At 34.3% G+C, this 22,835-nt stretch overlaps 1 protein-coding gene across 7 annotated transcripts in view; it reads left to right on the top strand.

Annotated features, from left to right (window-relative positions):
- Nucleotides 1-22,835, top strand: part of ZNF438 (zinc finger protein 438) — a 172,838-nt gene that overhangs the window by 28,991 nt on the left and 121,012 nt on the right. For 4 of the 7 annotated variants that reach the window (XM_049624771.1, XM_049624767.1, XM_049624770.1 and 1 more), the window contains exon 2: nucleotides 10,815-10,874. The exons of 1 other annotated variant lie outside the window; for it this stretch is intronic. The gene's annotated coding sequence lies outside the window, so the exon portion shown is untranslated. Of the gene's footprint in view, nucleotides 1-7,945; nucleotides 9,143-10,814; nucleotides 10,875-22,835 lie in introns of those variants that run through there. 2 more of the 7 variants (XM_049624769.1, XM_049624764.1) reach the window with 1 other exon arrangement.

Raw genomic sequence — 22,835 nt, 5'->3', positions numbered from 1 at the left:
TATATAGATTTTATTTTCAATGTTTTAAAGGTTAGCTTATTTATCCACTATTTTTGAAAATATATATCTGCCAGAAATTTCATAGTAGTTGTATGCTCTAAGCTTGCATTGTCCATGTGGTAGCCATCAGCCACATATGATTATTTATATTTGAATTTAAACTAGTTAGAATTAAATTAACAATTCAATTCCTTAATCATGCTAGCCACATTTCAGGTGCTCAATAATTGGACAGTATAGACATAGGATAGAAACAGTGACTTTGAGTGGCATATTAGACCAGATGAACTTAACATATATATCCAGAACATCCCATCCCAAAATGCCAGGATACACATTCAAGTGTACACGGAACATTCTCCGGGATAGATCATTTGTTAGGCCACAGAATAAGTCTCAAGTTTAAGAAGACTGAAAGCATATCAAGCATATTTTTTTCAATCACAGCAGTGTAGAACTAGAAATTGATTACAAGAAGGAAACTGGAAAATCACACAAACACATGGAGGCTAAACAGCATGCTACTACACAACAGTGGGTCAACGAAGAATCAAAGACAAAATGAAATAATACATATGGACAAATGAAGATGGAAGCATAGCAGTTCAAAATCTTTGGGATGCACTAAAAGCAGTTCTGAGAGGAAAGTTTGTAGTGATACAGTTATAGATCAAGAAATAAGAAAAATCTCAAATAAGCAATCTAACCTTACACCTAAGGGCTTTGAAAAAAGAACAAACAAACCCAAAGTTAGTAGAAGAGGGCGATAATAAGGATCAGAACAGAAATAAATGAAATAGAGGCTAAAAAAATAGAAAAGACCCATGAAACCAAGAGTGGTTCTTTGAAAAGATAAATAAAATTGATAAACCTTTAGCCAAACTTGTCAAGAAAAAAAGAGAGGACTCAAATAAGAAATGCAGGAGGAAAAATAACAACTGACACTGTATGAAGGTCATGACATCATGGAATATAAAGGATTATAATAGACTACTATGAAGAATTTTATGCCAACAAGTTGGATAACAGAAGAAACGGGTGACTTCCTAGAAGCATATGATCTTCCAAAACTGAATCAGGAAAAAAATAGAAAAATTGAACAGACTGATTACTAGTTATTAAATTGAATTGGTAGTAAAAAATCTACCAACAAACAAGAGTCCAGGACCAGGTAGATTCACAGTTGAGTTCTACCAAACATTTAACAAGAGTTAATACTGATTCTTCCCAAGCTATTTCAAGAATAGAAGAAGGAAAACTTCCAAATTAATTTTATGAGGACAGCATTACCCTGGTACCAAAACCAGACAAAGATGCTACAAAAAAAGAAAACTACAGGCCAGTAATACCTGATGAACATAGTTGCAAAAATCCTCAACAAAATATTAGCAAACTAAGTTCAACAATATATTAAAAGAATCATTCACAGCGATCACATGGAATTTATTCTAGGGGTACAAGGAGAGTTCATTATCTGCAAGTCAGTCAACATGGTTCATCACATTAACAAGAGGAAGGGTAAAAACCACATGACCATCTCAATAGATATAGAAAAAGCATTTGACAACATTCAACATCCATTCATGATAAAAGTCTTCACAAAGTGGGTTTAGAGGAAACATACTTCACCATGATAAAGATCATATATGACAAACCCGCACCCACAGCTAACATTATCTCAGTTGCAAAAACTAAAAGCTTTTCCTGTAAGATCAGGAATAAGACAAGGATGTCTTCTGTTACCACTTTTATTCAACATATACTGGAAGTCGTAGCTGCAGCAGTCAGACAAGAAAAAAAAATAAAAGGCATCCAGATTGGTAAGGAAGAAATAAAACTTCACTACGTAAGAGTGACATGATACTCATATATAGAAAACCCCAAAAAACTATTAGAACTGATAAATGAATTCAGTAAAGTTGCATGATACAAATTAATATATAGAAATCTGTTGCATTTCTATACACTAATACCAAACTAGCAGAAAAAGATATTAAGAAAATCCCATTTACAGTTGTGCCAAAAAAATACGTAGGAATAAATTTAACATAAGAGGTGAAAGACCTATATTCTGAAAACTATAAGATGTTGAAAAAAGAAATTGAAGATGACTCAAACAAATGGAAAGATATACCATACTCATGGGTAGAATTGATATTGTTAAAATGTCCATAGTACCCAAAACAATCTACAGACTCAATGCACTTCCTTTCAAAATACCAACTATATTTTTCACAGAACTAGAACAATTATAAAATTTCCAGCTCATATAATTACAATTTTTTTCTTAGTTATGTACTACTGATATTTTTAATGATTCTTTGAGATTTTGTAAGTGCTAAGGAATACATTAGTGTGGTGGTGGGGGTATATAATAGTGATTAAAACAGATTTACTTCTTGCCTTCAGGGAAATTATACCATAATGGATGAGGTAAGACAGTGAACACATCAATAAACTATATAATTACCAAAAAAAAAATCCCAAAATTTGTATAGAACTGCAAAAGACCTTAAATAGCCAAAAAAAATCTTGAGAAAGCACAAAGCTAGAGATACCAAGATCCTAGATTTCAAGATATACTACAAAGCTGTAGTAACCAAAACAGTATCACACACACACACACACACACACACACACACACACACACACACACAATGGAACAGGATAGAAAGCCTAGAAAGAAACCAAGCTTATATGGTCAATTAATCTATGACAAAAGAGGCAAGAATATGCAATGGGGAAAAAACAATCTCTTCAACAAATGGTATTGGTAAAACTGGATAGCTACATGTAAAAGAATGAAACAGGACCACTCTTAAACAATACACAAAGATAAACTCAAAATGATTAATGATTTAAATGTGAGAACTGAAACCATAAAAGTCCTAAAGGAAAGCATAGGAAGCATAGGCAGTAATCTCTTGGACTTCATGGCCTTCACAACATATTTATGGGTGTGTTGCCTGAGGCAAGGGAAACAAAAGCAAAAAAAAAAAAAAAAAAAAAAGAGGACTAAATGAGATTACACCAAAAAAGCTTTTGTACAGCAAAGAAAACTATCAAGAAAATGAAAAGGCAGCCTACTGAATGGGAGAAGATATTTGCAAACGATATTTCTAAGAGGTTAATATCCAAAATATATAAAGAACTTAGATAATTCAATGCAGAAATCCCCCAAATAATCTGATTAAAAATGGGCAGAGGACCTGAATAGACATTTTCCCAGAGAAGACATACAGATGGTCAACAGACACATGAAAAGATGTTCAGCATCAGTAATCATTAGGAAAATGCAAATCAGAACCACAATGAAGTATCGCCTCACACCCGTCAGAATGGCTAGTATCAAAAAGACAAGAAATAATAAGAGTTGGCGAGGATGTGGAGAAAGGGGAGCTCTTGTGCACTTTTGGTGGGAATGTAGATTGGTACAACCACTGTGGAAAACATTATGGAGGTTCCTAAAAAAACTAAAAATAGAAATACTATCCAGTAATTCCACTACTAGGTATTTACCCAAAGACAACGAAAACACTAATTTGAAAAGATATGTGCACCCCTATGTTTATTGCAACATTATTTATAATAGCCAAGATATGGAAAACCAGTATATGAATGGTTAAAGAAGAGGTAGTGTATACACAATGGAATATTACTGATCCATAAAAATGAATGATAGATCTTGCCACTTGTAACAATATGGATAGACTTAGAGGTAGTACTATGTTAAGTGAAATAAGTCAAAGACCAATACCCTATCATTTCACTTACATGTGGAATCTAAAAAACAAAACAGACAAGCAGAAACCCAGAAACAGACTCGTAAATACAGGGAACAAAACTGGTGGTTGCCAGAGGGGAATGGATAAAATAGGCTAAAGGGATTAAAAGTATAAAATTACATTTATAAAATAAATGTCGTAAAGATGAAAAGCACAGCATAGAGAATGTAGTCAATAACATTGTAATAATGTACAGTGACAGATGATAACTACACTTAGGCATGGGGAACACTGTATAATGCATACATTTGACAATCACTATTGTATGCCTGAAACTAATATAACATGTATGTCAATTATACTTCAATAAAAACTTTTTTTTTAATTCAGTTCCTCAGTCATGCTAGCCACATTTCAAATGCTCAATAAATGTATACAGATAGAGGATATTTTCATTATTGTCTTAGCAAATAGTTTAGTCAGATGATTAGGATATAATCTCAAATTCCTATTTTTTAAAAATCCACAATGAGAAAAAAATGAAATCCTGCAGCAATGTGGATGGAACTGGAAAGTATTATGCTAAGTGAAACAAGTCAGAGAAAGACAGATATCATATGTTTTCACTCATATGTGGATCTTGAGAAACTTAAGGCCATGGGGGAGGGAAGGGGGAAAAAATAGTTACAAACAGAAAGGGAGGGAGGCAAACCATAAAAGACTCTTAAATACAGAGAACAAACTGGGTTGATGGGGGGTAGGGAAGAGGGGGAAATGGGTGATGGGCATTGAGGTGGGCACTTGTTGGGATGAGCAGTGGGTGTTGTATGGAAGCCAATTTGACAATAAATTATATTTTAAAAAATCCAAATATGACCCTTAAAAATGTGTTTTTATTATAAAATAAAACATATGCTATAAGAAACATATTATAAAATACATGGTTTACTGAATTATTGCAATGCTGATAACACCCAGGTCAGGAAATAGAACTTTGTCCATCATCCTTAAAACTCTTCCATGTGTCCTGTGTCAATCACAATCCTCTCTTCTCTCTTAAGTGATCATTATCTGAATATTCATAATAATCACTTAAGTTTTTAAAAAATTATTTGTGGAGTTAATTAGCTTCCTTAGACACTATAGTTTGGTTTCAACTAAAATAAGAACATTTTAATTGCGATACAATTTCCATGTCATTAAATTAACCCATTTAAAGTATACAATTAGGTGGTTTTAGTGTAGTCACAGTATTGTACAACCATTGCTACAATCTAGGTTTAAGGCATTTCCATCACCCCCTAAAAGAAGACTATACCTGTTGGCAGTCACTGCCTATCCCTATTCTTCCAATCAACCCAGCCTGACAACCATAATCTACTTTCAGTCTATACATTTGCTTATTCTGGTTTTTCATGTAAGTTGAATCTTACTGTATGTGGTCTTTCACTTAGTATAGTGTGTTGAGGTTCATTCATGATGTAACATATATTAATATTTTAATTAATATTAAATTATTATTAATAATTTAATTTTTATTGTTGGATACTATTCCATTGAATGGATATGCCACATTTTGTTTATCCATTCATCAGTTGATAGACATTTGGGTTGTTTCCACTTGTTGGCTATTATGATTAATGCTGCTATGATATTTATGTTCAAGTTTTTGTGTGGGTGTACATTTTCATTTCCCTTGAGTACTTACTTAGTAGTGGGAATTGCAGGGTCAAATGGTACTCTATCTTTTAGACTTTTGAGGAACTGCCAAAATGTTTTCCTAATTGACCGTACCATTTTTCATTTCCACCAGCAATGGAGAGGATTCTAATTTCTCCACATCTTCATCAGTACTTGTTATTTCTATTGTTGATTATAGGCATGAAGTCGTGTCTCATTGAATATCAAATTGATTAAAAATGTATTGTGATTTTCACTTGCATTTCCCCAGTGGTTAATGATGTTGAGCATCTTCTCATATGTTTATTAGATGTTTGTAAATCTTCTTGGGAGAAATGTCTATGCCAGTACCATGCTGTGTTGATTACTGTAACTATATAGTAAGTTTTGAAATCGGGTTATGTGAGTCTTCCAACTTTCTTTTTCTTTTTTAAGATTGTTTGGCTCTTCTAGGTCCCTTGCATATCCATATGAGTTTTAGTAAAAGTTTGTCAATTTTTGGAGAAAAGACATCTTGGATTGTAATGGGAATTATGCCAAATATGTAGACCAATATGGGAGTATTGACATCCTAACAATATTGAGTCTTAACAGTTCATCAACATGGCATGTTTTTCCATTTAAGTTGTCTTTAATTTCTTTTAACAGTATTTTGTAGTTTCCACTGTGCAAGTCGTATACTATTTTTGTTAAATACATTCTAAAGTGTTTTAATCTTCTCAATTAAAATTTTCTCTATTTTAATCTTCCTTCTCAATGGAATTGCTTTCTTAAGTTTATCATTTCAATTTTGGATTGGTTATTGTGGTTGTATAGAAAAAAAAGAATTTTTTGGTATATTATATCCTGCAACCTTGCTGAGCATGGTTATTCTAAAAACTTTTTTTAAAGTAGATTCCTTAGGATTTTCTTCACACAAAACTCTGTCATCTACGAATAGAGATAGTTATACTTCTTTCCAATCTGGATCTTTTTTTGTTTGTTTGTTTTTGTTTTTTTCTTGCTTAATCGTATTGGTTAGAACTTGCAGTGAACTGTTAGGTAGAAATGGTAAGAAATAGGACACAATTCTCTTGTTTCTAATTTTAGGAGGGACACATTCAGTCTTTCATTATTAAGTATGATGTTGGCTGTGAGTTTTTGTAGATGTCTTTTGTCTGGTTGAGGAAGTTCCTTTCTATTCCTGGTTGTTGAATGCTTTTTGTGATAAGAGAGTGTTGGATTTTAGCAAATACTCTTTTTGTATTTATTGATATTATCATGTATTTTTTAAAAAATTCATTAATGTAGTATTAGTTAATTTAGTTAATATATTATTGATTGGGTTTCTTGGTCAGTGGGTATTGAACCAACCTAGCATTCCTAGGGTAAATCTTACTTGGTTGTGGTTTTAATCATTTTTACATATTGCTGGATTTGCTTTGCTAGTATTTTGTTGAGGATTTTGCATCTATATTCATAAAGAATGTTGGTCTATAGTTTTCTTATGTCTTTGTCTAGTTTTGGTATCAAGTAATACTGGCCTTGTGGAAGTGTTCTCTCTTCATGTATGTTTGGTTGGTTTGTTTTGGAAGACTTCTTTAAAGATTGGTATTCTCATTTAAAGGTTTGGTAGAATTACCAGTGAAGCCCTCTGGTTCTGTACTTACATTTGTTGGAAGTATTTTAATTACTAACTCAATCTGTATTTGTTACAGGCCTATTCAGAGTTTGTATGTTTTCTCTGTCAGTTGTAGTTGTTTTTTTAAGAATTTGTTCTTTTTGGGGCACCTGGGTGGCTCAGTCGGTTAGGCGTCCAACTTCTGCTCAGGTCATGATCTCACGGCTCATGAGTTCAAGCCCCGCGTCGGGCTCTGTGCTGAGAGAGGTGCTGACACCTCAGAGCCTGGAACCTGCTTCAGATTCTGTGTCTCTGTCTCTCTCTCTGCCCCTCCCCTGCTCATGCTCTGTCTCTCCTGTCTGTCAAAAATAAACATTAAAAAAAAAAAAAAAAGAATTTGTTCTTTTCATCCAAGTACTCAATTGGTTGATGTACAGTTGTTCATAATATTCCTTTATAATAACTTTTATTTCTGGAAGGCAATAGTAATGTTCTTTTGTTCATTCCTGATTCTGGTAATTTGTGTGTACCTTTATTTTTTCTCAGTCACTCTAGCTAAAGGTTTGTCAATTTTGTTGATCTTTTCAAAGAAACAACTTTTGTTTGCATTGATTTTCTTTTTTTGTTTTTCTATTCTTTATTGCATTTTTTTTTTTTTTTTGCACTTGAATCTTTATTATTCCCTTACTTCTGCTTGCTTTTCTGTGTACTCTTCTTTTTCTCAGTTCTTAAGATGGAAATTTAGGTTATTCATTTGAGATCTTCTTTTTTAACATAAGTATTTACAATGATAAATTTTACTTTAAGCACTGCTTTCTTTAGCTGTATCCCATAGGTTTTGGCATGTTGTGTTTTGTTTTCATTCATGTCAGGGAGTTTTCTAATTCCTTTATGATTTTTTTGACTTATTGGTTATTTAGCAGTGTATTGTTTTATTTCCACGTATTTGTCTAGAATTTCCTTCTGTTACTGATTTCTAATTGCATCCTATTGTGGTCATGGAACAGTCTGCATGATTTTAATCACTTTAAATTATTGAGGCTGGTACATGGCCTTGAATACAGTCTACCTTAGAGAATGTTTCATGTGCACTTGAGGAAAATGTGTATTGTATTCTTGGGTGGAGTATCATATAGATGTCTTTTAGGTCTAGTTGACCTATAGTTTTTTTTCAAATCTTTTATTTCCTTGTGTATTTTCTTCTTGGTTGTTCCATCTAATATTGAAAGGGGATATGACATCTTCCAATTTCATTTTTGAATTGTTTATTCCTTCAGTTCTTTTGTTGTTGTTTTAAAGTTTATTTTTTATGATTCTCATGGTTCTTGTTTGCATAGTGTGTCTTTTTTCTTCCATTTACTTTCAACCTATTTGTATCATTGAACATAAAATGTGTCTCCTGTAGACAGCATATTGTATATGCAGTTTTACCCTTGAATGACACAGGGGTTGTGGTGCTGACTCTCTGCACAGTTGATAATTCACATAAAACTTTTTAAAATAATTTTTTATTATTTATTTTGAGAGAGAGAGAGAGAGAGAGAGAGAGAGAGAGAGAGAGAGAGAAACCCAGGCAGACTCCATGCTGTCAGCACAGAGCCCTATGCGGGACTCGATCCTGTGGACGGTGAGGCCATGACCTGAGCTAAAATCAAGAGTCGGACCTGTAACCAACTGAGCCACCCAGGCATCCAGCACATAAAACTTTTGACTCCAAAGAACTTAACCTATTGTTGACCAAAAAGCTTTACCAGTAACATAACAGACATATTTTGTATATGTTGTATATTATTTGGTATATATTCCAATAAAGTAAGCTAGAGAAAAGAAAATGTTGGTTGTTAAGAAAATCATAAGGAAGATTTTTACAGTACTATAGTGTATTTATTGAAAAAAAATCCACATGTTAAGTGGACTTGTTCAGTTCAAACCATGTTGTTCAAGGGTCAACTGTCATTGGATGTTTAAAAATACAATCTGATAATTTCTGCTTTTTGACTAGGTTGTTTAATCCATTCACAATTAATATTATTGATATGGTTGGATTTACATCTGCTATTTTGCTTTTTGTTTTCTGTAGGTCTCATGCCTTTGTTCTCTTGAATTCTTTCAAATTAAGTGAATTCTTTTGAAATAAGTGAATATCTTCCAGTGTGGTATTTTGAGTCTTTTAATCATTTTTAAATTATACATCTGGAGTTATTCTCTTAGTGTTTGCTCTAGGTTTTACAATATACATTTCAACTTAGAAGAATCTACTTCTCATTTTTACTTATACTCAGTAAAATAAACATTTCTCCTGTATAGCTCCATTTTTCTCTCTCTCCACTTTTTCCTACTATTATTATACATCTTCTATGTATATACTATAGAAACCCAACAATATATTGTTGTAATTTTTACTTTATATAATCCTATGTCTCTTTTAAAGAAGCTGAGAGAAGAAAGGAGAACAAATATGTATTTATAAAGTTAGCTGTATCAGCCTATTTTTCATTCTCTTATATTTCTGTGGATTTGAGTTCCCATCTGGTGTTATATCCTTACTCTAATACAACTTTCTTCTCACTTGCTTCCTTTATGCTGTTATTGCAAATATATAAAATTTCTGTATGTTATTAGCCTAACAGTACATTTGTATGCATATTGTTTTATTGAATTACTCTCTAAACCAGTAAGAAAAAAAAGGGGGAATTAACTGAGTTTTCTATTTGATGTATCTCCTGACACTGATAGAAAGCTGACATCATTTAAGTGTGAATTTCTTCTGCTAATAGAGCCATCAAAATAACAGCTGTCACTTAACTTTGTGTAAAGAAGATAAATTGTAATTAGAATTGAGAGGGAGAAGTTTAAAGAGCATTCGTTTGATCTAAATGAAAAGTCATTCTTTATAGAGTAATGTGTAAAACATCTCCATCTGCTTTTCTTAATATGGTGTTCGAACTAGTCATAAGCAGGGGCAGCAGTATTGAATATTTCTTCCACCTCCATTCAAGGCTGAAGGAGTTGTCTCGAGCTATTCCTGCCTGAGTGCGCTTTTTTTTTTTCCCCCTGAAACTGGCTTAGGTATTGTTTTTGAGAATGAGGTATGAGTTATAGCCCATCCAGAAATGCCTTTATGCTTAAAGTCTTTCAGATTTAACCACATGTTAATTGGCAGCTGGGTTCTCTGCACATGCATCTCATACTGCTCCACAAGATAATGGCAGAACCTAAAAGTGAAAACCCAGGCTTATTATACTGCTACCATTAAAAAAAAAAAAAGCACTAAAAAAATCTAAGATAAATAATACATTGAGTGGGACACTGTGAACAACAGGCATACATTGGGACCATCTCAGGCAAACTGACACACACGGACACTTTACCAGACATGTATTTTTTCAGAAACCTCCTAACTCCAAACTCTGGATTACCATTTTCCCATCAAAAGTCTGTGTCCTCGATATGATTCACTTGTTTGTGACTGTTTAGTAATTTGCACGGCATTATGTACATGGAAAAGAATGCGAAGCATTCTTCCTAGTCAGTTTTATTCATTTGGCATTTCTTTTTTTTTTTTCTGGTACATTTTCTGTTTGTCTTAAAACTTTTATTAAATTTTGCATGCTTTCATTTTTAAACTAAAGAGGTGTAATAAATTTAGTGAATTATATTCTCCCTTAAGTTAGTTATTGTGATATCTTAATAAAAATATACAGTAATTAAAAATTAAATTTGAGAATGAAAGGAAGGCAGTTTCTACATGTTTGATAAAAATGGATTATTTGAATATGCTTATAATAATACTTTATATTCTATTACAGGATTAATTAAAAGGATTTACTGTATATCTTATGACTCTTTACTGGAGCCTTAGGAGATAGGTAAGAGACAAGCATTTTTTGAAAAGATATTTATGAAACATTAAATAATTTGATCTCATAGGTTCCTGACAAAGTGATTTATCTCTTTTTCTCCTCAGTAAAATGTTAGTAGAAATATTATGTTTACATGAATCATAGTATAACATTTCTCTTATACCCAATAAGTCATATTTTCCAGGGAGCCTGTACGTTTATTTTCTGTAGTATTTATAGTGAAGACATTTAATAAGACACATAAGCTTGGCACCTTAAAGCACTAGAAAATACTTAAAGCGCTGAAAATATAAAAAATATATATATTATAAAATAAAATAAATATATAATAAAATATATATGATACATATAAACATAAATATAAATATAAAATATATAAATATATAATATAAATATATGTAACTATAAAATATTTACTATATAAATAATATAATATATAAATATAAATATATAGAAGTATAATATAGATAAATAAAATATATATTATATAATAAAATAAGATATGTAATATATAAAAATATAATAATTATTATTAGATTAGATCTTAGAACTGGAAAAAAAAGGTATTAGTGAAAAAACAGGTGAAATCCAAATAAAACCTATAGCTTAATTAATAGCAATATATCCACACTAATTCCTTAGTCTTGACAAAACCGTGGTTATGTAAGATGTCAGCTTTAGGGGAAATTGAGTGAGGGAGATACAGGAAATCTGTTGTATCTTTGTAACTTTCCTGTAAATCTAAAATTATTCCAAAATAAAAATTCATTTAAAGCAGAAAAAAATCAAGGTTTATTTATTTGAAAATTATAGTTTAGAAGTAACTTTTCTCTGCAATAGTTTGAGGAATCAAAATTATTAGTTATCTTTTAAAAATCCAGATTCTGTGAATAGAGATATAAGGAAATATGTGACCATCGGTTTCACTTTTCAGTTTATAGGAGGTGTGGGATTTCAGTTTTTGGATATTGGCATGGTGTTTGTGACTTCCTTATACCTGATTACACACTTGCTCTTTGATTCTTTTAAGGTGCTTCTGTGGTCTTTGGTAGTTTAGTATAGCACTTTGTATTAACAGAGGTAAGACCTGCAAATGGTTCCCAGTGCACTGTCTTTTCTTTTTCTTCTCTTTTCTTTAATGTACTATTGGAGGCAAAAAGACCAGTGATGGGACTCAGTTTGGAGTTGAGACCCTTCAGTTACATCTATGTAAGCTTCTAGGTCAAGTACTAGACACAGTTGACCTATTGTTAAGGAATATGAATAAAGATGAACAGAACTCTTAAATAGCCATTTCTGTAATTGAGCTAAAATAATTTATTGCTGTCAGATAATAGAAATTCTCAGTTTCAAAAATGAACTCTAGCAGTATAGCTCTTTTAGATTTCTATAAATATTAAAAGACTACAAGAATGGAACTCTGTAGTTTGCTGAAACTATTACATAACTTTTCATTAATAAAGATAAAATAGCCATGCTGGTCTTATAAATGGTTTCCTGCTTCTGTTGCCAACTTTAATGATTTTAGTTAAACTTAAATTTAATAAAGGGAAATAGAAATATATTATACTTGAAGGATGTAGACATTTAAAACAACAAACCCAGGCCTGAGTGATCATTGCAGAATAATTATTAGGCTTGAAGATTTCTGTTTTGCTTGATGGTATTTATTTAGAATTGGTGTTATCAATCTTGTATTATTAGAATGACATCTTTACTTGTTTTTTGTGTAACATCCTTTTGCTAAATCTTGGCTAGGAAGTTCAGAAAAATGGAAGAGAGCTTTTTTGGGACAAGTTTAAATTCCATTGGTCATATGATAGTTCATACATAAAAAACAAACAAAAAAACCCTTTTATTATTCTTTTGTGCTAAAGAAGAGCATTAAAAGTAGTTTTTAGAGACCTACTGTACCATTCAGCTGCCTGACTGTTATTTTGTGGTCATCTAAAGTATAAATGTGAGTAGCTATTATGTATTGAGCACTTTCTATGTACCAGACACTTTATTTATGATCTCATTTAATCTTCCCAAACACAAAAATAGTTTGAAATTCCTTTTCTAGATGTGGTGGGGAAAGTAACAATATCTCTAGGCTGCACCTGAGAGTTTGGTGCAGAACGAAGGGGCGCTGAAGTGTGGTGTAAAGTACCTCCTGTTTGGTTCATAATGTTATCGGCTTCCAGGAAACTCTTAGTCCATGGATACATGGTAAACTTTAGAGTGCTCAACTCTTCTGGGTTAAAGGATGTCTGATCACACTGGGTGACCTAGAGCAGATTCCCCTGGGGTGACTAGCCCGGAGTACAATCTCTCGGTCCCTGTTCCAGCCTTGATCTGGCTCGTTCTACAGTTCCCTAACATGTCAGTTGTTCTCTGTCACTTGATTAACTGCTGAACACTCACTCATTGTGTGCTTCATTGATCATAAGCCAAGAACTTCTGGCAGCTCTGGGAAACATGATCTCAACCTGCCTCCTGGTCAGTGCTGGGCAACTAGAAGTTGTTAGTTGGGGGTGAAAATTTGGATCCAGAAGCTAGAACAAATGCCAGAGGCCAGAGATGGGGTAATTGAGCAGCTGACATGTTGAAATGCAGCTATCCAGGTTCAGTCAATAGGTCGGGACTCAGAAAAAGAGTAGGCATGTGACTTTGAAAGGTGGTTTTTGAAGATAATGATGACTAGGTGTGGACTTGGTGGATATAAAATACAGTCAACCCTCGAACAATGTGGGCTTTGGGGGTCCTGCCCCACCCCAAAGTCAAAAATCCACATACAGCTTTTGACTCCCTCAAAACTTAACTACTAATAGCCTCTTGTTGACAGGCAGACATGCCAGTAACTAAATAGTCGATTAACACATACACATATTTTGTATGTTATATGTGTGATATATTGTGTTCTTACAATAAAGCAAGCTGGAGAAAAGAAAATGTTATTAAGAGAATTGTAAGGAAAATACATTTACAGTATGATACTGTATGGAAAAAAAATCCACATGTAAGTGGACCCCCACAGTTCAAACCCATGTTATTCAAGGGTTAACTGTAATTCCAGCTGCTTTATGAAGAAGAATAAGAGTTACTTAACAACTTATTCATCGTAGTGCTCATTACACTGTGCAGAAATCTATCTCTCTATAACTTCCCCCCATCAGTTTTAGCTATGTCTTTCTGTAGTTCTAAGTCTCCAGTCTTACACTGGAAAGCATAAAATACACACAAAATTACAAAGTCTCTTTTGTTATCTTCTCTTCTGTATGGTCTCCAAAAGTTGGCATTCTCTAGGGCTTAGTCCTCGGCTGCCTTCTACATTTATTCTCTGTGCAGTCTCATGTGACCCCTTGTTTTAAATGCTTTCTGTTCTCCCAGCTTTATTTTTTTACCTTGATCTCTCCTGTGAGCTCTAGGCTCATTTCTATGCCTGCCTCTTCAACATCTATTTGAAAGTCTAATAAACATTTCCAACCTAACATGTGTGAAGTAGAACTCTTGAATTCTCCTCCCCAAACCTGTTCCTGTCTCCTCCTTCTTTATCTCAGTAAATGGTACACACAGTTGCTCAGGCCAAAAACCAGAAGCCATCTTGAGTTTTCTCTTTCCTTCTTAACCCATGTCCAGCCCATCAGTAAGGTTTATACGTCCTGTCTTCTACATATATCCCAAATACCCCTGTATTGCCACCACCCCCCTACTACTACCCTAATATAATACAACCTGTCATCATCCCAAGTTACCTGGATGATAGCAACAGTCTTCTAACTGGTCTTCCTTATCTCCTCCTTGTACCACTCTGGTCAGTTCTCCATATAAGAGCAAAGGTGGGGTTTTCTTTTTAATGTTTATTTATTTTTGAGAGAGACAGAGACAGAGACAGAGACAGAACGCAAGCAGGGGAGGAACAGAAAGAGAGGGAGACACAGAATCCGAAGCAGGCTCTAGGCTCTGAGCTGTCAGCACAGAGCCTGACACTGGGCTCGAAGCCACAGACTGTGAGGTCCTGACCTGACCCAAAGTCGGATGCTTAACCGACTGAGCCACCCAGGCACCCAATAAGTGGTTTTTAAAAATGTTCAACAGTCCCTGTCTGTTTCTCTGTCCAGAACCCTTGGGTGACTACCCATTACACTCAGGATAAAACCCCAAGTCTCACCATGTTCTACCAGGCCCTGCGTGTTCTGCCAGCTGACTGTATCTCCTACCATTCTCTGCCTAGCTCACTTTGCTCTAGTAAATTGCCTTTTTGCAGTTCCTTAAGTTCTCCAAGTTCATTGGACTCCACTAAATCCTTGTTACTCCCTGCCCTACACCCTCATCTCAACCGGTTCAGCCTCTAGCCTGATACCAGTGGAGGGAGATCTAGAGAAAACAAAATTACAGCGCACATAGTAAGTGAGGTTACACTAGAAGTTTTGCAGCTTTATTATTCCAAGTTTCTGTATTTGGAATTCCTTTCGAGTAGAAGAGGAACTAGAGCTTTAGAGCTATGGAAAGACCTGGCTAGAAGCAATGGGAGAAGTTACAGAGAGATTTCTGCTTAGTGTAATGAATGCTATATTGCATAAGTTGGCAACAAGTACACTTGCTTAAAAGTAACACTGAGCTGCTCCACTGGACAGTGAGTTCTCCAGCACTGGCAGTGTACAAGTTGAGGCTGATCAGATTGAGACTCTACAAGTTGTGGAGGGAAAATGGAGATGAGAATTGATTTGTAGATCTTCCCAACTCTGAGAGTATGTGTTTTTAGAATCTTTTATTTTTTTCAGAACACTTACTCTCAGAGTATTCCTCAGATTCCTCTGCCTGCGTTTATATTGGAAGCTTTTACCAATAAAGGGTAAGCACTTCTAATGAAGTTTCCAATATTTAAGAAAAAGAGGAACTACTATCAAGGTTGATTCCACTCGGATTGGCCAGGTCTCCATCTAAGGAAATTACTTTGAGTAATAATTTAAAATTTATTTTTTATTAGTTTTTGGTCTAAAGTAAACAATAAACACAACAAATTCCCCGATAGATTTTAGTTATTAAACAAAAGTTCACTGAGTCGCAGAAGTAAAGAGCATGATACTTGGAAATACCTTTTTTTTTTAATAGCCTTTGATCAGAGTTTGCTAGAAATGGAAAAGTCACCTCATTCTTTCCCTTACCTCAGAAACTCTGAGAATTAGTGATCGTGTGTGAATGTTTCATTGAGAGGGATATAGCCATTCCCTTACCTTCTCTTAGACAAAAATATGATTTAAGTAATACAGAGCTTTGTTATAAGTGCTTTTAGTTAGACCTGAATAATGCTATTCATGCAAATTCCAGTTTCTTTATAACCCTTGAACCTTGGAACTTGGAATTAATGACATAAGAAAGAGTAATTTTGAGAGTCTCTGGATACTAAAGTGCTTCATGTTTGATTGCTTCTGGTAGCTAGGACCTAAATAATAGGATGGCACATCTAAAAGTTGCCTCCAGCGTGACAGTGCTTCTGGCAGCACCAGGGCCTGTCCCACCCAGCATGTGCTCGGCAGACCAGTATGAAATCGGCGCTATGATGAATACCCTGTTGTGACCAGGAAAGCCTGAACTCCTTCACATGCTTTCACCTTGAATCGCATTTTGTTTCTCTGTCTTCTCTGGGTTTCTGACTTTGCTGCCTCCTTTCCCATTTTACCTATCTCTGTCCTTTAGATGTGACTTCTTCCTCGTTACTGTATTGACCTTACCCAGACAAAACTTCTGCTCTGACTCAAAACCTACAATTTGGATTATGTCCTGTATTGAGATTCCTGCCTTGCCCTGAGCCAGGAATTCTCCTAGGAGGAGAGATAAACAGTAGTGCCGACTTGGTTGTATAGGTAGTGTGACCATTGCCTATGCATCATGGTTCTTGACCTCCTGCATCTAGGCAATCAAGATTAAGTATTGCACCTGGCCTTAGCAGAAGACGCATATATCCACATTCCTTCTAAAACCAATAATGATGTAATAAAGAAAGGGAAGGAGCATTTCTTAAATGTAATACACTTTTCTCTGTCAATCTCATCTACTTAGAACAGATCCAGGGATCAGGGATGAGAGGAAAGAGGCTTTTTATATGCTACATTTGGTTGATATTTGAAAATTCAGACCCTAAAATGGTATATCAGGTGCACTTAGAGCCTCTTTATTTGCTAGTTTTCCTCTTAATTGCAAACATATAAATAACACAATGTTTTAAGTGCTTTATCTGTTTTAACTAACTTAATCATCATGGCAATCCTGTGAGGTATATACTGTTATAGTCCCCATTTAACAGATGAGGAAACTGTCTTGGACAGGTTACATCATCACCCATAGTTAACACGGCTGGTTTTGTCAGAGCTGGGATTCAAGTTCAAGTGCATAACCACTTTTTACATTGATCTGTGAATTCTCTGACTCCTAACTCCAACAAGCCTGGTTAACTGGTTTCTCAGACCACAGCAGGTTAGAAGTTTCAAATTTGAAAGAACACATAATAACCTAGAATTCCCACTTAAAAAAAATTTTTTTTAACATTTATTTATTTTTGAGAGAGTGCATGAACACGAGTCAGAGAGGGTTGGAGAGAGAGAGAGGAAGACAGGATCCAAAAGCAGGCTCTGTGCTGTGAGCACAGAGCCCAGTGTGGGGTTTGAACCCACGAACCTCGAGATCATGACCTGAGCTGAAATCAAGAGTCAGCCACTTAAGCAGCTGAGCCACCCAGGTGCCACCCCTAGAATTCCCACTTTAATGTGTTCCTTCTGGTAAGATAATTACTCAAGAACACAAAGATATGTGCAGGAGAGTTCTATATAATGTTATAGAAAAATAGTTAAAGCAAAATAATTGAAAATAATATGGAAGTTCAATAATAGAAGAAATGGATAAACTAGGGTCCTGCTTTTCAAACTTTAATATATATATGAATCACCTGGATATCTTATTAAAATGAGGTTTTGATTAAATCTGTGGTGGGGCCCAAGATTCTACACTTCTAACAAGTTCCCAGGTAATGTTGATGCCGATGCATGGATCCCACTCTGAGTAGCAAGGAATTTCAGTACTCTCATGTTATGTGCTTGTTAAGAACAGATCTGGGACCATGGAGAAGTGAATGGACACCTTAGATGCCTCACTCATCTCTCCCTAGTCCCATCCCTGGGTAAGAATCTTTATTTTAAAAGACCATTCAGTGACTCTTAGTTATGCTTATAACATAATTCAAAGAAAACTCGAAAATGATATTTGCATTATTATTTTCACTTGAATTAAAAAAAGATACCAACTTGGCTTATGACAGTCTAGCCTTAGAGGAAACATTTGCTTCCTGCTACCCACATACATGTCTTCAACCTCCCCAAAAACATCTGCTCATTTTTTTTCCCCAGTAGATATATAGGCTATTTAATGGTTTAGTGAGGGCTTCAGTTCGGGCATCTACCAACACAAGTAGTAAAGGGCTAATATTTTTAAGAACAAAGGTAATGAAATAAATACTTTTTTTGTGCATAATTATGGTTTGGATGTAGATAATCCTACTTTTTAATATTTATCAATATTATTACCTATTCAGCATAAGCTTCTTAAGAAGCAAAATCTATGTTTTTTTTGTATTAAATTCCTGGTGTGTGTGTGTGTGTGTGTGTGTGTGTGTATGTATATATGTACATACATACATACATATATACACACACACACTGTGTGTGTGTGTGTGTGTGTGTAAATAAAGCACCTTTTACATCACCTTCTCCTTTTTTAGTAAGGTATGCTAAGCAAGTTTTTAAAGGGAAGTCAGTTTTTTTTTTTTCCAACGTTTTTTTTTTTGTTTTTTTGTTTTTTTGTTTTTATTTTTTTTAATTTTTGAGACAGAGAGAGACAGAGCATGAACGGGGGAGGGGCAGAGAGAGAGGGAGACACAGAATCGGAAACAGGCTCCAGGCTCCGAGCCATCAGCCCAGAGCCTGACGCGGGGCTCGAACTCACGGACCGTGAGATCGTGACCTGGCTGAAGTCGGACGCTTAACCGACTGCGCCACCCAGGTGCCCCTAGGGAAGTCAGTTTTTAAAGGGAGTTTTTTAAAGGGAGGCCAGTTTTCCTTTCAACCTTTACAGTTCAGTAACCTGAATCTAGAAGTGAAATATCTTTCACTGTGGAGCAGGGAAGGAAGTAGTAAGGAGGCAGGATAGGGAAGTCTGATTCACTTAAAATCTCATTCTCCTGGAGAGGAGTGTGTTGGGCACAGAAAGCATTCCTGAAACCTGCATAGGGGTATTCTTGAGGATCTGGCTGAGCACCAAACTGTGCATGCAATTTGAAACCCCTAGAAGCTGGCAAGGGCAGCCTGTAAGAAATGAAAACTTACCAGCTCTTCATAAGAATGAACCCTAGAATAAAGGTTTCTCTACACAAGTCCTGAAAGAGCTTACAACCAACCCTCAAAAGAATCAGGTAACTTAACTGTCTGGCAGAAGTTTAACACTCTATAAATTAATACAACAAAATCTAGCACTCAGCAACATAAAATTAGCAGTAAATTGCATCTAGTCAATTAATAAAAAAGCAAGAGAAAATTTTCATAACCAGGAGACAATAGAAATAGACTCTGAAATAACAGAGATGGTGCAATTAGCAGACAAGTACATTAAAGCAGCTTTTATAAATATGGTCCATGGTCATAAGCATAATGAGGGGTGAAATACAAAATATAAAAAAGAAAAAATCAGAACATCCAGAGATTTAAAAATACAGTAACTAGGTGTGATTAAGTGCAGATTAGAGTTTTTGGGAGACAAGGTCAGTGAACTTGAAAACATACTGAGAATTCAACCATAGGATAGAGAGAACAAAGATTGAAAAAGATGAACAGCAACTTGGGGCCCTATAGAAGTACCATGAGTCTAACCTAAGTATAATGGATTCTCAGATTTGGGGGGAGGGCGAGAGAGGAAAAAATTTAAATAAATAATGGTTGAAAATTTCCCCAGTTTGAAGTAAACTATAAACCCACAGATCCAAAAAATTAAAAAGACCCCAGACAAGGTAACACACACACACACACCAAGGCACATCATAAGAAAATTGCTGAATATCAATGATAAAGAGAAAAATCTTAAAACTGGTCAGAGGGGAGAAAATATATTGCATACAAAGGAATAAAGTCAAGAATTTTAGGCAGGGCTTTTCAGAAACTGTTCAAACCAGAAGGCAGTTTAATAGCATGTTTTTCAGTGCTAAAAAATTGTCAACATAGTATTATATAGCTAACAAACATTTTTAGGAAATTAAGAAGGAAACAAAATAAGGGAGAAATAGCTTTTTTTTGGTCTCAAAACTTGAGACAACTTATGACCAGCAGACTTACAAGAAATATTAAAGAAATTTCTTTAAGCAAAAGGAAAATGATACCAGATGGAAATTTGGAGTATACAAAGGAATAAAGAATCCCTGAACCTGAAATGGTTCATATGTGGATAAACATAATTTTTTTTTTTGCATTTTAGTTTTTTAAAAAGGTAACTGTTTGAAGCAAAAAATAAAACAGTGTCTATCTAATGGGATTTTAACCTGTAAAAATAAAATGTATGACAATAGCTCAAAGAATTGGATGGGAGAAAGGAAGCATGTTGTGGCAAGAGTTTTATATATGAACGTGTAATATTTTTTGAAGGTAGATTATAAGTTAAAGAGAGCATCCACTTAAAAGGATTAGAAAAAACAGTTTTAATTAATAAGAAACCAATGGTGGATATGAAATGAACTCCTAAAAAATAATCCAAAAGAAGATAGGGAAAAAGGGGAAAAGGAACAAAGAACAGAAGGGACAGATAGAAAACCTACAACAACATGATAGAACTACATATAACTGTATCAATAATCACATTAAATGATGTAGTCTAAATAAAAGGCAAAAGTTGTCAGATTGAATAAAAAAGAGTAAACGCTGTGTTGTTCTCAAGAAAGTCTTAAAATAGGTTAGAAAAAGGGTGGAAAAATATATACAATGTAGGTTCTAATATAAGAACACTGGAGTGGCTATGTTAATATCAAAGTGGACTTCAGAACAAGTGATGTTAATAAGATGAAAAAGGGACACTTCATAATGATAAATGGACTGATTCATCAAGAAGAAATAATAACTTTAAATTGAAATGCAACTAATATTACGTTGTCAAAATACATGAAGCAGAAACTGATAAGCTGAAAGAATACATTGAGAAATCTTCTATTATAGTTGGACATTTCAGCATTCGTGTAAAATTGATGGGATAAGTACAAAGAATATCAGGAAGGCTATAGATGTGTATAACAACACTGTAAATTATCGTAATTTCATTGACATTTATAAAACATTCCATTCAAGAATAGCAGAATATACATTCTTTTTAAGTGCACATGGAACATTCATCAACATAACCCAGCATATACTAATACATAAAACAAGTCTCATTAAGTTTAAAATGACGGAAATTATGCAGAGTATGTCCTTTGGTCCCAACAATTAGGTTAGAAATCAATATCAAAGAGATATCTGAAAAATCCTCATTATTTGTAATTATATCGTATGCTTCTAACGCATTGGTTAAAAAAAAAAAGGGAAATTAAAAGTTGTTTTGAAGTGAATCAGAATTAAAACACGTGAGAATATGTGGGGTATAGCTGAAGCAGTGTTTAGACAAATGTTTAGCTTTAAATGCATGTATTAGAAAGAAGAAAGGTGTAAAATAAATGATCTAAATGTCCACTTTAAGAAGCTAGGAAAAGAAGAACAAATTAAAACTAAAGTAAGTAGAAGGAAGAAAATGATCAAAAAGAACAGAAATCGATGAAATAGAAAGCAGTTAATCAACAGATAATCAAGGAAACCAAAAGTAAGCTCCTTGAAAAGATGAATAAACCTCTAGCTAGTCTAATCAAGAAAAATAAAGAAGGAAGAAAACACGCTAGTAAGTATAATATCAGGATTGAAAGGGGGAGGCATCATTACATATTCTATAGAAATTACAAACATATAGGGGTGCCTGGGTGGCTCAGGCAGTTGAGCGTCTAACTCTTGATTTTGACTCAGGTCATGATCCAACGTTTGTGGGATCGAGCCCCACGTCGGGGTCCACTAAGCATGGAGCCCACTTAAGATTCTCTCTCTTCCTCTGCCCTTCTTCCTCACTCATGCACTCTTTCAAAAAAAAAAAAAACAAACATATAGAAGAAATATTCCAAACCTCTAGAAATAAGTTTGACAACTTTGATGAAACAGATAAATTACTTGGAAGACAAACATTACTGAAATTGACTCAGGAAGAAATATAAAATTAGAATAGTACTGTATCTTTTAAAGAAGTGATATTTTAGTTAAAATCCTTTCCATGCAAACAAAGCAAACCAAAACCCCAAACCAAAATAACTCTACGCCCATACATGTTTTAACTGATGAATTCTATCGAACATTTAAAAGAGGAATAATTCAGAAAATAGAGGAAGAAAGAACACTTCCTAACTCATTTTAGGACACCAACATTACATTAATACCAAATCAAGATAAAGACACTACAAGAAAACTATGAACAGATATCTTTCATGAATGTAGATGAAAAATTTTTAAAAATTAGCAAATCAAATCCAGCAGTGTATAAAAACAGGTTTATTGTTGGGGTTCAAGTTTGGTTTAATATTGGAAAATCCACTAGTATAAGTCATCACTTTATTTTTTTAATATATGAAATTTATTGTCAAATTGGTTTCCATACAACACCCAGTGCTCATCCCAAAAGATGCCCTCTTCAATACCCATCACCTACCCTACCCTCCCTCCCACCCCCCATCAACCCTCAGTTCTCAGTTTTTAAGAGTCTCCTATGCTTTGGCTCTCTTCCACTCTAAGTCATCACTTTAACAGGAAAAATGGGAAAAAAGCTATGTGATCCTCTCAATCCTTGCAGAGAAAGCATTGGACTAAATTCAACAGCCATTCG

Source organism: Panthera uncia, chromosome B4 (assembly GCF_023721935.1).
Source record: "Panthera uncia isolate 11264 chromosome B4, Puncia_PCG_1.0, whole genome shotgun sequence".
NCBI lineage: Eukaryota > Metazoa > Chordata > Mammalia > Carnivora > Felidae > Panthera > Panthera uncia.
Note: the sequence above shows the minus strand (reverse complement) of the source record. Positions and strands in the feature narration are given on the sequence as shown.